Source organism: Pinus tabuliformis, chromosome 1_2 (assembly GCF_031772625.1).
Source record: "Pinus tabuliformis cultivar Carrire ecotype Pingquan chromosome 1_2, CPIR1, whole genome shotgun sequence".
NCBI classification, from domain to species: Eukaryota; Viridiplantae; Streptophyta; class Pinopsida; order Pinales; family Pinaceae; genus Pinus; species Pinus tabuliformis.
In genome coordinates, this window is record NC_142298.1 from 697,114,335 (window position 1) to 697,128,537 (window position 14,203).

Genomic DNA, 14,203 nt, shown 5'->3' on the forward strand with positions numbered 1-14,203 from the left:
CGTGAGCATCGCCAAGCTGCACAAAGGAGAAGAGTTGAGCTCACGTCATTGGAGCAAGAGATTAATGAGGATTGGGAGGCCAATCTCGAGAGAGTTAACATGCACTTGGAGAGGCTACTGGACAAGGCTGACAAGGACCATGCATTTCTGAGACACATGGCTTTCCACTACATGGCGCGAAACAAAGTGTGCAAGGCCCGAATCAGGAATTTGAAGGCGAAATTGAGGAAGGCAATCAAGAAGAAAAAGAGGGAAAAGGGAGATCATTCGACTTCAGATATTGGCCAAAGCCTCTTTGGCCTAGCATAACACTTGATAAGGAAGCTCCAGCCCAAATTTCAAGAAATTTGGGGCATTTTTGGTGTTTTTGGAAATTTTTGTGCAAAAAACAGGGTTTTTCTCCCTGTGCGCTGCGCCACTGGCGCGACGCTTAGGATTGGGAGCTCCAAATCACAAATGGTTTGCATTTTTGGATTCAGCATGAAAAATCATGCCTTCTGGTGCATGGACAAGAAATTTGGGCATGATTTGAGTCCCCAGGAGGTCAAAAACACTAAAAAAATGACCTCTCTGCCCCTATTTTGACACACAGGAAGCAGTCTTGGGAGAATGAAGTTTTGGAGGGGAACATGAGCACCAAATTCAGAAATTCCACTTGGGTTCGAAAGTAGACAGGCCAGGCATTCCAACAAGCACACTTGGGTACAATTTGGACTCCTACAGGTACCTCAAAATCACCTCCAAAGTGGCGCGACGCATATAGATTTGGGCGCGGCGCATATAGACCCAAAGGCCAAAATCACTTCCGCTCCACGACATTTCGATTCACGACTTTCTCCAAGTGGGACCACTCATTTACACTACACTTTTTTTGGCACCTAAGGCAAAGTTTAAAGAATATTTTCACTAAAGGTTGGCTTCTATCCAAGTGGCAAAGGAAGGCGAGTAGTCACCCAAGACATTTGTCATTTTTGTAACGCTGCACCTGTAACTAATGGTTGGCTTTCCATTTCCAGTTTGTAATCATTTGGAAAAATCCCCAACTCTAGGTCGTTCTATTTCCCAATGGCATAGTCTATTTATTATATGCAAACCATTTGCAAAGGATTGGTTGGAATTTCTGGGAAACTGTGGGAGAGACACCCAGTCACTCATTGTACATTTTGACAGAGAATTAATGAAAGATTGCAGCTCTGGTTCATGATATTCCTGTGGCGTGAGTTTAGCAAATGTATCTTCTTTATGTTTCATATGTATTTCGTTATGTTTCATATTTTCATTCATATTCATTTCCAGTGAAAGCTTTCTAAGTAAAAAGGTAGAATTCAGTGTACTGCTCTGCCTTGGTATAGTTTTCACGTTCTATGTTTTCTTCTGTTGAAAAGGATTCATGTATTTATGCCCTTTTCACACTCTTAAACAATCTCTCCACTCCATATTATTTCGAATCTAATTACTAGACTTTCCCCCTATCTTGCCTCAAGAAATAATCTACGTCTTTGAGTTAAATTCTCTGCTCATGCTGTTCCTTGGCCCCCACACATCCCAGAAAACTCAGTCATTTTGAAAAATACCTCTTTCATATTTATTTACCTAGCCTAAAATCAGTATTCATTTTTGAGTCATCTCAGACCCTATTGTTTATTTTCCTGAGTGTGACCCGGAGAGAGCCCTCTCCTATTCTGGTAGGGCTAGCTACCAGACTGAGCGTGGTTTGTGGTTACCCTGAATTTTGCCTTCCTTCAGCCTAAGGCAGATTTAGGTGCTAACATAGTGGTGACTCTGCTGGGGAACGAAATTCTTTGTTTGTTAGTCTTCTCCGTTGCGTAAACATTAGGCTTAACCTACAAACACCCCATACTTATGATAATTCTAAGCTTTCAGATGATAAGTTTAGGATTTGATAGGTTGAGTAAGTTGTTCATGTCCTTCTGATTTTTTCGAAAATAGCACGCTGGCTTCGAGATGATATACCAGAGCCAATCCAGATCCGGATCTCCTCATATCTATGAAAACCCCAACTTGATTCTAAGACTCCTTCGTCAAGAGAGCTCTATAACTCCCGTGTTCAAATCCCATTCATGTTCGGACATTTTTGAGTATCTTGAAGAGCTTGAGTTTGATGAGCGGTTTGAAATACCATTGTTCGGGACCAAATCCGAAAGGGTTGTTGACTATACTGTCCCCAATCCACAGTTTCTTGTAGACCTAGAAACTGAAAGGGCTAACCGGTCAATTGATAACTATATTGCGAGACAACTTCAAACTCAAATTTTTAATTCCCTACAAACTGCACACACTCATCCAACACCTCCAAGACCAAATCCACCAAGAGTGATGGCTGCCCGTTTTGCACCTCTTGTGCTGCCTCAAGTTCTAGATGATATGCCCACAAATTATCAAAGAAAAATCCCTTTGTTTGATGGTGCCCCTCACAGCGTTACCGCTCAGCAACATGTGGACAGGATGGAAGATTTCTATGACCTTCATGAGATCGATGCAGAAAATGTAGCAATGAGACTCTTTGTACAGACATTTGCAGGTGAGGTGAGAAAATGGTTCAGAGGGTTGCCGGTTGCACGTATCGCTACCTTAGCCGAACTACAAAGACAATTTTTAGACCGCTGGGAAGTGAAAAAGAATCCTCTTCAAATTCTTGTTGAGTATGAGCAGATCAAACGAAATGCTGGTGAGTCAGTCCAAGACTACTGCATTAGATTCAATTCCATTTATAATGAAATTCCTGATCATCTAAGGCCACCTGTGGGACTAGCCATGATGAAATTTCCGGATGGTTTTGATGCTGACATGGCTTATCAACTGAGAGAGAGAGAGCCGGCCACAATGGAAGACATGCAGAAAATCGCGGTCAGCGTTGAAGCAAATCTGCTGTCCAAGAGAGCTAGAGCAAAAGCAGAAAAGAAGGTCACAGTCAAGGAAGAGTCTTCCTCGATGGATCAATTACTCAAGAAGGTAGAGCAGATGCTTGAAAGGGTGAAACTCGAAAAACCTGAGCCACAAGTTAGAAATCCTAACTTCCGTGGCCAGCAGCAGCCACAATATAGGATAAGGCAGAGAGATCAATGAGCCCAAGATCAAATAGCACAACAGCCAGTACAGCCACCTCTGCAACAAAACTTTGTGCACGGATCAGAGTCTGACGAGGAAGGGAAGGTAATAGGGGAAGAGAACCACTTCTTTACTCTGGATGATTTGCCTACTTACATTACTGAAGAGGAGGAGTATGCGGAAAGTTCAGCTGCACACAAAGACGCAGATTTCATTCTAGCAAGTGACACAATTTTGGAAGAAGAATCAGAGGAGTATCAAAGAGGCTATATGAATGCTCTGTCCGCTCAGCAGCGGAAATATTCACTTAGAAACATGGATGTGCCAGTTAACCCAATTCAGAAGAGGAAGGAAGTTTCGGCATCAAAGAATGATTCGTCAGTTGCACAAAAGAAAGGCAAAGAGGCACTTGGGCCTGACAGCAGTAATTCACCATCAGCAGAAAAATCAAATCAGAAAATTTTATCGAGAGAAAAGGAAAAGAAAGAAGCCCCAGTCAAAGAGGTAGAAAAGATTTCCGCTTTTAGTTTAGAGAATGAAATTTCTAAATTGAAGGTATCCATTCCCTTGATTGAAATAATGAAGAACAGCAGTTATAGAGGGCAGGTTTCTAAAATTTTAAACTGTGATCCAATGTCTGATATGGTGAATGTCGAAGATGATCAACCCGAAATGATTTTTGGGCCAGCATTGAATGGTGAGTCTCTAGACAATGATGTGCCCCCTTTTTATATCAGTTTAAGATTGCATGATTTTGTGTTACACAATGCCATGTTCGATTCCGGAGCTTCTCACAATCTCATGCCCAAGGCTATCATGGATAAGCTGGGTTTGGACATCACCCGGAAATACCATGATCTCTATTCGTTTGATTCCAGCAGAGTAAGATGTATCGGGCTCATCAAAGACTTGGTTGTAAGTCTAGATCAAATCCCAGTGAAGAATGTTTTGATGGATATTGTAGTAGCGGATATTCCTCCCAGGTTCGGCATGCTTCTTTCCAGGTCTTGGGCAGCGAAATTGAAAGGGACACTACAACTTGATTTCTCCTATGCAACAATTCCGGTGTTTGGTCAGATGAGAAAACTGTATCGGGAACAAAAAATGAAATACATGATTACAAGCAAGGAGAAACCCATTAATCATCCAATTAATTATGTACATATAGATCTAGAGTCTTTTGTTTTGTATTCAGATAGTTTTAACGATGTAGATAGTCAGTTAGTTGAAGCAGAAAGTATTCCAGAAATAGTAGAAAATTTCAGAGAAGTTTTGAAGAAAGAAGGACGAGAACAGCAAAACACCATTGAGAAATCAGCTGAAGGTAATGGACAGCAAGTAGGAAAAACAGAGCCAGCAAAATTTCAGCACTTGGGAGAAGAGGAAGAAGGTTTGTGGACCATGGATTTCGATGGAGCAGTGGGAAATGATGGCACTGGAATTGGAATTTGGGTACGTAGTCCTTTCTCCGCCCCGAACAAGGTGCCTAGTAATGTGCGGGTATGCTCTTACAAATTAGCTTTTGATTGTTCAAACAATGAGGCTGAGTATGAAGCTCTGATTGCTGGCCTAAAGATTCTAAGAAAGCTGAATGCTAAGAGGATTGCAGTATATGGCGACTCCGAATTGGTGATTAAGCAGGTCAGAGGCGAATATCAAGCAAAGCATCCTCGGATGCGGGCTTACCGGAATGCAATCCTAGACATCCTGAAATTATTTTCGGAATATACCTTGACATGTGTGCCTCGTGTTCAAAATAACATTGCCGATGCTCTTGCTAAGGTAGCCAGTAGATTGAAGATTCCAATGAACTCTAGTAATAAATTCGAAATCCATGTCTAGCATCGTCTGACTGTCCCCGACAATCAGAGGTATTGGCAAGTCTTCCAAGATGATGAGGAGATTGATGATTTTCTGCAAAACAAAGGTAAGTTCAAAGAGACCTCAATTGATGAAGAAAATGATGATGGCAAAGATGAGGTGCAGATCAATCAAATGGATGTATTGCAGCTGAAGGATAATATCATCCCTAAAGGCTTGATACCTTTAGAAGAACTCTTTGATCACGATGACGTAGCCCGCAAGCCAACAGAGAAGGCCGTTGAAGAGGTCAATATCGGAACAGCTGCCAATCCTAAAATGGTAAAACTGTCTAAAGAATTTCCACAAAAGATGAAAACCAAATATATCAGTTTGTTGTCCTCATTTGCTGACATGTTTGCTTCGGATTATTCTGACTTGAAGACATACGATACTAATATCATTCAGTACACTATACCGATTAAGCCTAATCAAAAACCTTTTAGACAGAAGTTGAGAAGACTAAATCCAAAACTGCTGCCATCAATTGAAAAGGAGATAAACAAGTTGTACAAATCAGGAATCATCGTTCCCATCAGATTTTCAGATTGGATCTCCAATTTGGTGCCCATGCGGAAGAAGACAGGTGATATTCGCTTGTGCATTGATTTTAGGAATCTCAATAAAGTTTCATTGAAAGATAACTATCCACTGCCCAAAATGGATCATATACTTCAGCGAGTAGTTGGGGCATCTCATATGTCACTACTTGACAGTTATTCTGGATATAACCAAATTTTAGTCCATGAAGATGACTGAGACAAGACAGCATTCACTACTCCATGGGGAACTTTTCATTACACTAAAATAACTTTCAGTTTGAAGAACGTGAGTGCCACCTTTCAGCGGGCAATGGACTTGGCTTTCACAAATGAGAAGGATGTCTTTTTGGTTGTATACCTTAATGATCTGACGGTGTTTTCCAAATCTGATGAAGAACACATGTATCATCTGAAAACTGTCTTTCAAAAGTGTAGAAAATATGGTCTATCGCTGAATCCAAAAAGGAGCTTTTTTGCCATGGAGGAGGGAAAACTACTTGGGCACATCATCTCAAAAGATGGTATTCGTATTGATCCTGCACGTGTACAAGCAATTCAGCAAATCGATCTGCCCCAGAATAAGAAGGAGATTCAATCTTTCAATGGTAAGATGAATTTTATACGCTGCTTTGTACCTAATCTTGCTGAACACTTAAGAGAGATTACCAACATGCTTAAAAAGGACAGCCAAGTGAAGTGGACAGAAGAGGCGGTCAAATATTCCAACTTAGTCAAATTGGCTCTTTCCTCAGCTCCAGTTCTAATCAGCCCGGAATACACTTAGGATTTTATATTGTTTTCATTCGCTTTGGAGCATACTATGGCAGCAGTGTTGATGCAGAAAAGAGATGATCACGAAAGACCAATTGCTTTCTTCAGCCGAGCTATAAGAGATGCAGCCTTAAAGTACAACATCATTGAAAAGCAAGCCCTTGCACTTGTGAAAGCATTGAAAGATTTTCGGGTATACATTCTGTTCTCATATTTTGGCTTATGTTCCTAACGCTGCTGTCAAGGATGTTTTAGTGCAGACGGATCCGGAAGGAAGACGAGGCAAGTGGATTGCAGCTTTGTTGGAATATGATGTGGAAATAAAGCCCACAAAGCTTGTTAAAGGATAGGGATTGGCAAAGTTAATGGCCGAATCAAACTTGCACGCATTAGACATAAATCTGATCGCTGCTATGTCCGATGAGAATGAGGAAGGTTCGTCAATTCAGGTATCTGAAATGTTTTCTCTTTCTCCGTGGTATTCAGATATCATATATGTGCTTCAAAATTTGTCACCACCACCCGGCATGACTAGAAACAAAAGTAGAACTCTTAAACTAAAGGCTGCTAAGTTTTGCATTCTAAATTCTGCACTTTATTGGAAAGATCCCGGTGGAGTCCTCTTGAATTGTTTGGTGGAAGAAGAAGCAAAGCAGGTCATGGAGGATTTCCACAAAGGAGATTGTGGTGGTCACCTTTTTTGGAAAACAACAGAAAATAAAGTTTTGAGAGCAGGATACTATTGGCCAACATTGTTTGCTGATGTATATAAGGTTGTCAAGAGCTGTCATAAATGCTAGATTTTTGAAGGAAGGTAGAAATTACAGCCTTTGCCGCTTAAGCCCATTGAGGTGAGTGCCCCTTTTCAGCAATGGGGGTTGGATTTCATTGGTGAAATTCATCCCGCTTCTTCCGGTCAGCATCGATGGATTCTCACGGCAACAGATTACTTCACGAAATGGATCGAAGCAATTCCCACCAGACAAGCTACAGATGCGGTAATTATTTCATTCCTCGAAAATAACATCTTGTCTCACTTTGGTTGCCCGAATAAGTTAATCACTGATAACGCAGTAGCTTTCAAATAAAAAAGGATGGTAGAGTTTTGTCATAAATATCACATCATTTTGGGTCACTCAACTGCCTATCATCCGCAAGGCAATGGATTGGCGGAGTCCTCTAACAAATCTTTGGTCAACATCATTAAGAAGCTGCTGGAAATCAACAAGAAGAGCTGGCATAAGAAGTTGGTCAATGCACTTTGGGTAGATCGGGTCAGTCAGAAGAAATCCATTGGTATGTCCCCCTTTGAGCTTGTGTATGGAGTTGATGCCTTGTTTCCTACCTCTCTTGCAGCCCCGGTAGTCAAACTTCTTCAGGAAGCCGGCAGTGAAGATGATCCTATGCAGAGAAGATTGAATCAAATGATCCATTTGCAGCAGACCAGAGAAGAAGTTTTCCAAAACACATCCAAGTTGCAAGAGAAGATTAAGAAAATTTATGACAGAAAAGCAAAGGCGGACAAATTTCAGCTAGATGATGTAGTGCTGAAGTGGGATGCAAGAAATGAGGAAAAGGGTAAGCACGGTAAATTCGAGAATCTCTGGAAAGGTCCCTTCAAGATTGCAGCATATCGGGGTCAAAATGCCTTTCTTCTGAAGGAAATGAATGGGGAAGATTGTCCAGGAGGGCCGATCAATGGTCGGCTGCTCAAGCGGTACCACTTCTGAGTTGTTTCTACTACCTCCATTGTCACTGTAAATACCATTTTATTTCAGTTTTGGTTTGAGTTTGTCTAGTCAGTCTTTGAGTCATTTTAAGTCCAAATTTGAGTCAGTTCGAGTCAAGTTTCAGTCAATAAATGAGTCAAGAGTTGCATGTCGTTTGTCGAAATGATGACTCCATAGCCCAATGGATGAAGGCACTATCTGCTCTCCCAAAGATCTGCCGTTCTTGGCACCTCCAAGGAGCTACCATCCCCATTGGAGCCAATGTTAGATTCGGTCTTGTCAGTCCTCTGTCAGAGATCAAAACTCTTTCTGAATTTCATTTTTAGGAGTCCTGCTCCATTCACTCAGCTGCATTCCGCTAGGGGCATGCCATAATTTGACGGAAAAGGTCTTGTTAGTCAGTTCCCCTCATGTCTGGCACCTGTTGGCTCAAGTCTTTTGTCAAGGTTCACTAAAGTCCATGACAATCAATGTTCGATCTTTTAATGGACGAGAGTCATTTTCAGTCATTAGGTCTAGGGATCAGATAAATTGGTCTTCAAACATGTCCAATAAAGCCATGTAGGCCAGAGGGAGGCCCTTACAAAGTTATGATTCAGAGATTTTCATTGTCATGTTGACAGATTACGTCTGTTCTTCAAAACTCTGTTTTGAAGAAAAGTCAAACAATGTGTCATTTGTGATAATTTTCAAAAAAGTCTCCAGTTGATTTATTCAGGTGCAGTCATGGTTTCCTTGGCCAAACGCCATGTCATGCGACCCCTACAAAAGTGCCAAAAAATTTCATCATTTTAGCTAAAAATTCAAAGGGAAAAGTGAAATTCAGTGTTGCATTAAATCAGTGAAAAGTGTCAAAACAAAACATTAGCAAAATGGGTTTTGGAGAAGCAAAAATCAAACCCATGACTTCAAAGCCTTTATATACAAGTTTCCACAAGAAACAAAGTCATTGTGAACACCAAGGAAGAGAGAAACATTGCAAAGTGAGTGTGAGAGTGCAAGCACGCGTTTGGAGTGAGTTTGGAGTCGTTTTCAGGAGCGCGGTGCACACACAGAGGGGCGCGGCGCACATAGGGAGTGCGGCGCACAGAGCGCGACCCCGCAGTGTAAAGTTAACACGGGCATGACGCATATACCGAGTGCGGCGCACTGGGTTTGTTGCACGGCGCACACCCACAGAGGCCCGAATTTGTGCCAAACTTGCAACCAATCATTTTGAAACCCTTCAAATTGACAGGTAGGCTCTATATCTTGGCTTGCTCATCAAATTTTATGGAATGTAGTGATGGTTCATGGCCATTTAGAGTTGCAATAAAAATGCCTAAAACCTACCACTAGAAAACATCAAAGCCATTGTTTTTAGGGTTGCAAACTTGTCGTATTGATGCCAAGGCTCCTCTTTCACCTCTCATTTTTTCACTCCTTTCCATTGTTCCCTTCCCCCCTATCCCATTTTTCCCTATTTTCCCTACCCTAAAACATTTACTAAACCCATATTCCCTATCCCTCCACTCATTGGTCAATGTAAACCCCAAAACCCTACCCTATAAAATCCCCAAACCCTCCTACATATCCCTAAACAAAATTTCCCCCCATAACCCCTATTCCCATCATATTATTCCCCTTCCTAACACTCCCTTTTTGCATTGTTCCCCTTGGTGGCAGATCTCACAACAACACCTAGTTTCATACCATCATCAAAGGGCAGTCCAAGCACAGTACACATACAGCAGTCATGGCATCTGAGCATTCATCGGAGTATGAGATGGAAACACAAAGTGATTCATCCTCGGAAGAACAGGCTCCCTAGAGACATCACAAAAGTGGCAAACATGTTAGGGATGAGCCAACCACCCTCACTAAATTGCAGGCCTGCCCTCTTGCTATGTCATGTTTCCAGCATCTATCATGTTTTGAGTTTTGTCAAAGAGTGGCTAATGTTCGAGTTCATCATGAGTTGGCCCGTCTTTTTGTGCTTCAGCTACATGGAGATCACTCTATCTTGGCCGGTGTCACCTTCACACCAACACATGAAACTGTCTCATTAGCAACCGGCATACTGAATGTTGGAGAACCATGGCACAAGAAATAGAAGGTTGATCGGCAGCATTATGATCCTTACATTAAGGCCACTTTCTTGAGGCAGCTCACAAGAGTCTTTCCATTCCGATATTTGAAAGATGAATATGCTCCACTCATGAAGTTGATCATGAAGTACTTCAGCTGTGAGGGGAGGTTCTCTCATCTATATGCCTATCACATCAGGGTGCTCATGCACTTTACTAGGGTACAGATGATGAACATCCCATATTTCATTTGCAGGAACATAGAGAGGATGAACACCTTCATGCAGCACAGGACCCCTCAGCAGCAACTTAACAGTGTTTATCAGTTTGCTCTTATTAAGATTTTGGTGGTTCATCAGCTGGGATTGCAGGGCATCACTTGGGATGATTTCATCTCCGTGACCTATTTATCACTTCGCAGGTATTATTAGAGGTTAAGCATGAGGGTGAACCTTCTTGTCGGTATGAGCGCCATGAGACTGCTAGTGTGCGGGTTTTCATCACATATTAGAAAGGCACCAGACGTTTGTTTGCAGTGGCAAAGCGAGTGTTATCTCCACCCGGGGTGGAAGGGGCCTCGCTTCCTCCATCAGCATCACAGGAACAGGACAAAGGAAAGGAGCCAATGCAGGATGAGGGGCCTTCAGGTAAGCCATCAGGTGAATGGGAGACCGAATTCGTTCTCCTTCATGATAATGAGACAGATACAGAAATGACAAATGCACAGCTTAAAGAGATCATCCAGGAGCAACAAGCAGAGATTCAAGCCTTGTCCCTTGATTTGGAAAGAGCCAAATGGAACATGAAATATCTGGAGTAGAGGAACAAACAGCTAGAGGATCAGCAAGCGATCATGGAGCTACAAAACATTCGTGAGCATCGCCAAGCTGCACAAAGGAGAAGAGTTGAGCTCACGTCATTGGAGCAAGAGATTAATGAGGATCGGGAGGCCAATCTCGAGAGAGTTAACATGCACTTGGAGAGGCTGCTGGACAAGGCCGACAAGGACCATGCATTGCTGAGACACATGGCTTTCCACTACATGGCGCGAAACAAAGTGTGCAAGGCCGAATCAGGAATTTGAAGGCGAAATTGAGGAAGGAAATCAAGAAGAAAAAGAGGAAAAAGGGAGCTGATCGACTTCAGATATTGGCCAAAGCCTCTTTGGCCCAGCATAACACTTGATAAGGAATCTCCAGCCCAAATTTCAAGAAATTTGGGGCATTTTGGTGTTTTTGGAAATTTTTGTGCAAAAAACAGGGTTTTTCTCCCTGTGGCGCGGCGCTTAGGATTGGGAGCTCCAAATCACAAATGGTTTGCATTTTTGGATTCAGCATGAAAAATCATGCCTGCTGGTGCATGGAAAAGAAATTTGGGCATGATTTGAGTCCCCAGGAGGTCAAAAACACTCAAAAAATGACCTCTCTGCCCCTATTTTGACACACAGGAAGCAGTCTTGGGAGAATGAAGTTTTGGAGGGGCAAATGACCACCAAATTCAGAAATTCCACTTGGGTTGGAAAGTAGATAGGCCAGGATTTCCAAAAAGCACACTTGGGCACAATTTGGACTCCTGCAGGTACCTCAAAATTGCCTCCAAAGTGGCGTGACGCATATAGATTTGGGTGCGGCGCATATAGACCCAAAGGCCAAAATCACTTCCGCTCTGCGACATTTCGATTCACGACTTTCTCCAAGTGGGCCCGCTCATTTACACTACACTTTTTTCGCCACCTAAGGCAAAGTTTAAAGAATATTTTCACTAAAGGTTGGCTTCTATCCAAGTGGCAAAGGAAGGCGAGCAGTCACCCAAGACATTTGTCATTTTTGTAACACTGCACCTGTAACTAATGGTTGGCTTTCCATTTCCAGTTTGTAATCATTTGGAAAACTCCCCAACTCTTGGTCGTTCTATTTCCTCATGGCATAGTCTATTTATTGTATGCAAACCATTTGCAAAGGGTTGGTTGGAATTTCTGGGAAACTGTGGGAGAGACACCCAGTCACTCACTGTACATTTTGATAGAGAATTAATGAAAGATTGCAGCTCTGGTTCATGAGATTCCTATGGCGTGAGTTTAGCAAATGTATCTTCTTTATGTTTCATATGTATTTCGTTATGTTCCATATTTTCATTCATATTCATTTCCAGTGAAAGCTTTCTAAGTAAAAAGGTAGAATTCAGTGTACTCTACCTTGGGATAGTTTTCATGTTCTATGTTTTCTTTTGTTGAAAAGGATTCATGTATTTATGCCCTTTTCACACTCTTAAACAATCTCTCCAGTCCATATTATTTCAAATCTAATTACTAGACTTTTTGCCTATCATGCCTCACGAAATAATCCGTGTCTTTGAGTTAAATTCTCTGCTCATTCTGTTCCTTGGCCCCCACACATCCCAGAAAACTCAGTCATTTTTCAAAATACCTCTTTCATATTTATTTACCTAGCCTAAAATCAGTATTCATTTTTGAGTCATCTCAGACCCTATTGTTTATTTTCTGAGTGTGACCCGGAGAGAGCCCTCTCCTGTTCTGGTAGGGCTAGCTACTAGATTGAGTGTGATTTGTGGTTACCCTAAATTTTTCCTTCCTTCAGCCTAAGGCAGATTTAGGTGCTAACAGGATGCATATATTTGAGTAATGGCCCTAAATTCAATGGGGAAGATCTGACTTTGACTCTTGAACATATAGAAATTTTTAAACATTTGTGAGAATTCTTAGAGTTAGAAAGGAAGATGTCTTCATCAGATTGTTCTTTGATTCGTTTCAAGGAAAATGTAGAGATAGATTAAAAGTTTTCCTATCAGATCTATTAAGTCATTCGCAGATTTTTGGCATATCTTTCTTGAAACATGGATGGAGAAAGAGGAAGAATTCAAAATAGAGGTGCCCTCTATTCAAGGCTTTAGAGAATGGGAAGATATGTGCACAGATGATGAGGTAGATGAGAAATTTGCTTCATCTTTTCTTCTTATCTAAAATGTCGTCAATGTGGCCATGAAGTTAAGCTAACTTTTTTGCAAGAGTTTGCCATTAAAATTGAAGAAGATCTAAGTAAATTGGAGACCCAAATATAGTCCAGGGTCTGGACTGTCAATTCCCATTCTTTGGGGACCTTTTTCAGTAGAAGGAAGGAAAGGTAAGACTGCCCTTGGATGTTTTCATTAATATTTTGGAGCTGGAAGCATGTATTGAAGAGATGGGGCAACAAATAGACTCTGGTTTCTTTGATCCTGTTGCGGCATATATCTAAAAAAATTTCAGTTTGAATAACAAGCCAGATTTTCTTTTACACAACCAGACTCATTTTGTGCATGTATGGCTATCAACATTTCCAGTTGTGTCCTGGTTCAAGCACTTCCCAGCAGTATCCTTGTCAGAGTTACTTGATTGGTTGATCTAGTATTACAACATCACTTGATCTATTGATTTTCTAGCAAAGTAGGGTAGATTTGTACATAAATAAGCTGCCTGAGGCAACATTTCAGTTTTCGTTATTTGTTTATGTATAGAACAGTATGTATATGTTTATGGTTGGTATAACTTGTTCAGGTTTGCAGTTTTTTGAGACCGTATTTCCAAATGGATGATGCACTTGGCCTACAGTGTTTTGTCTCCAAGGAGTGCCATCCCTAATAAGGCCAATGTTAGTTCCAGTCTTCACACCCTGTCACCAGGGATCAAAATGGACTCTTACTATGTGTGGTTTTCAAAGATTTTTTGCACATGAGTTTCAGTGAAAATCTTATCTAAGTATGTTCATCAGAAGCAGCTTGGAAATAGATTTCCAATGGTTTATTGCACGCCTGAAACCATTTCCTGGATCAGAAGATATGATCGAAATGAATGATTGATTCTTGGTTATGCATGTTTTGAGGTCAGTTGTACACACAAGGACAAGTTTACTAAAAAAAATAAGTTTTGACACGAATTTTACAAAAACTAAAATATTATTTTGTCCATCACATACCAAATAAAAAAAACCTCCTTCAGTTTATGAACAGGTGTTACTATGTGGGATATATGCAGTGATATTTTAAGCCTACATTAAAAAACAAAAAAATTTTACATATGTTTTACTGTTTTAGTCATTTTAGTGCGGCACACGATTATACAACAGATGGAAGGTAATTGTGAGAAAATCAAAGAGGTTTTTGTTAAAAA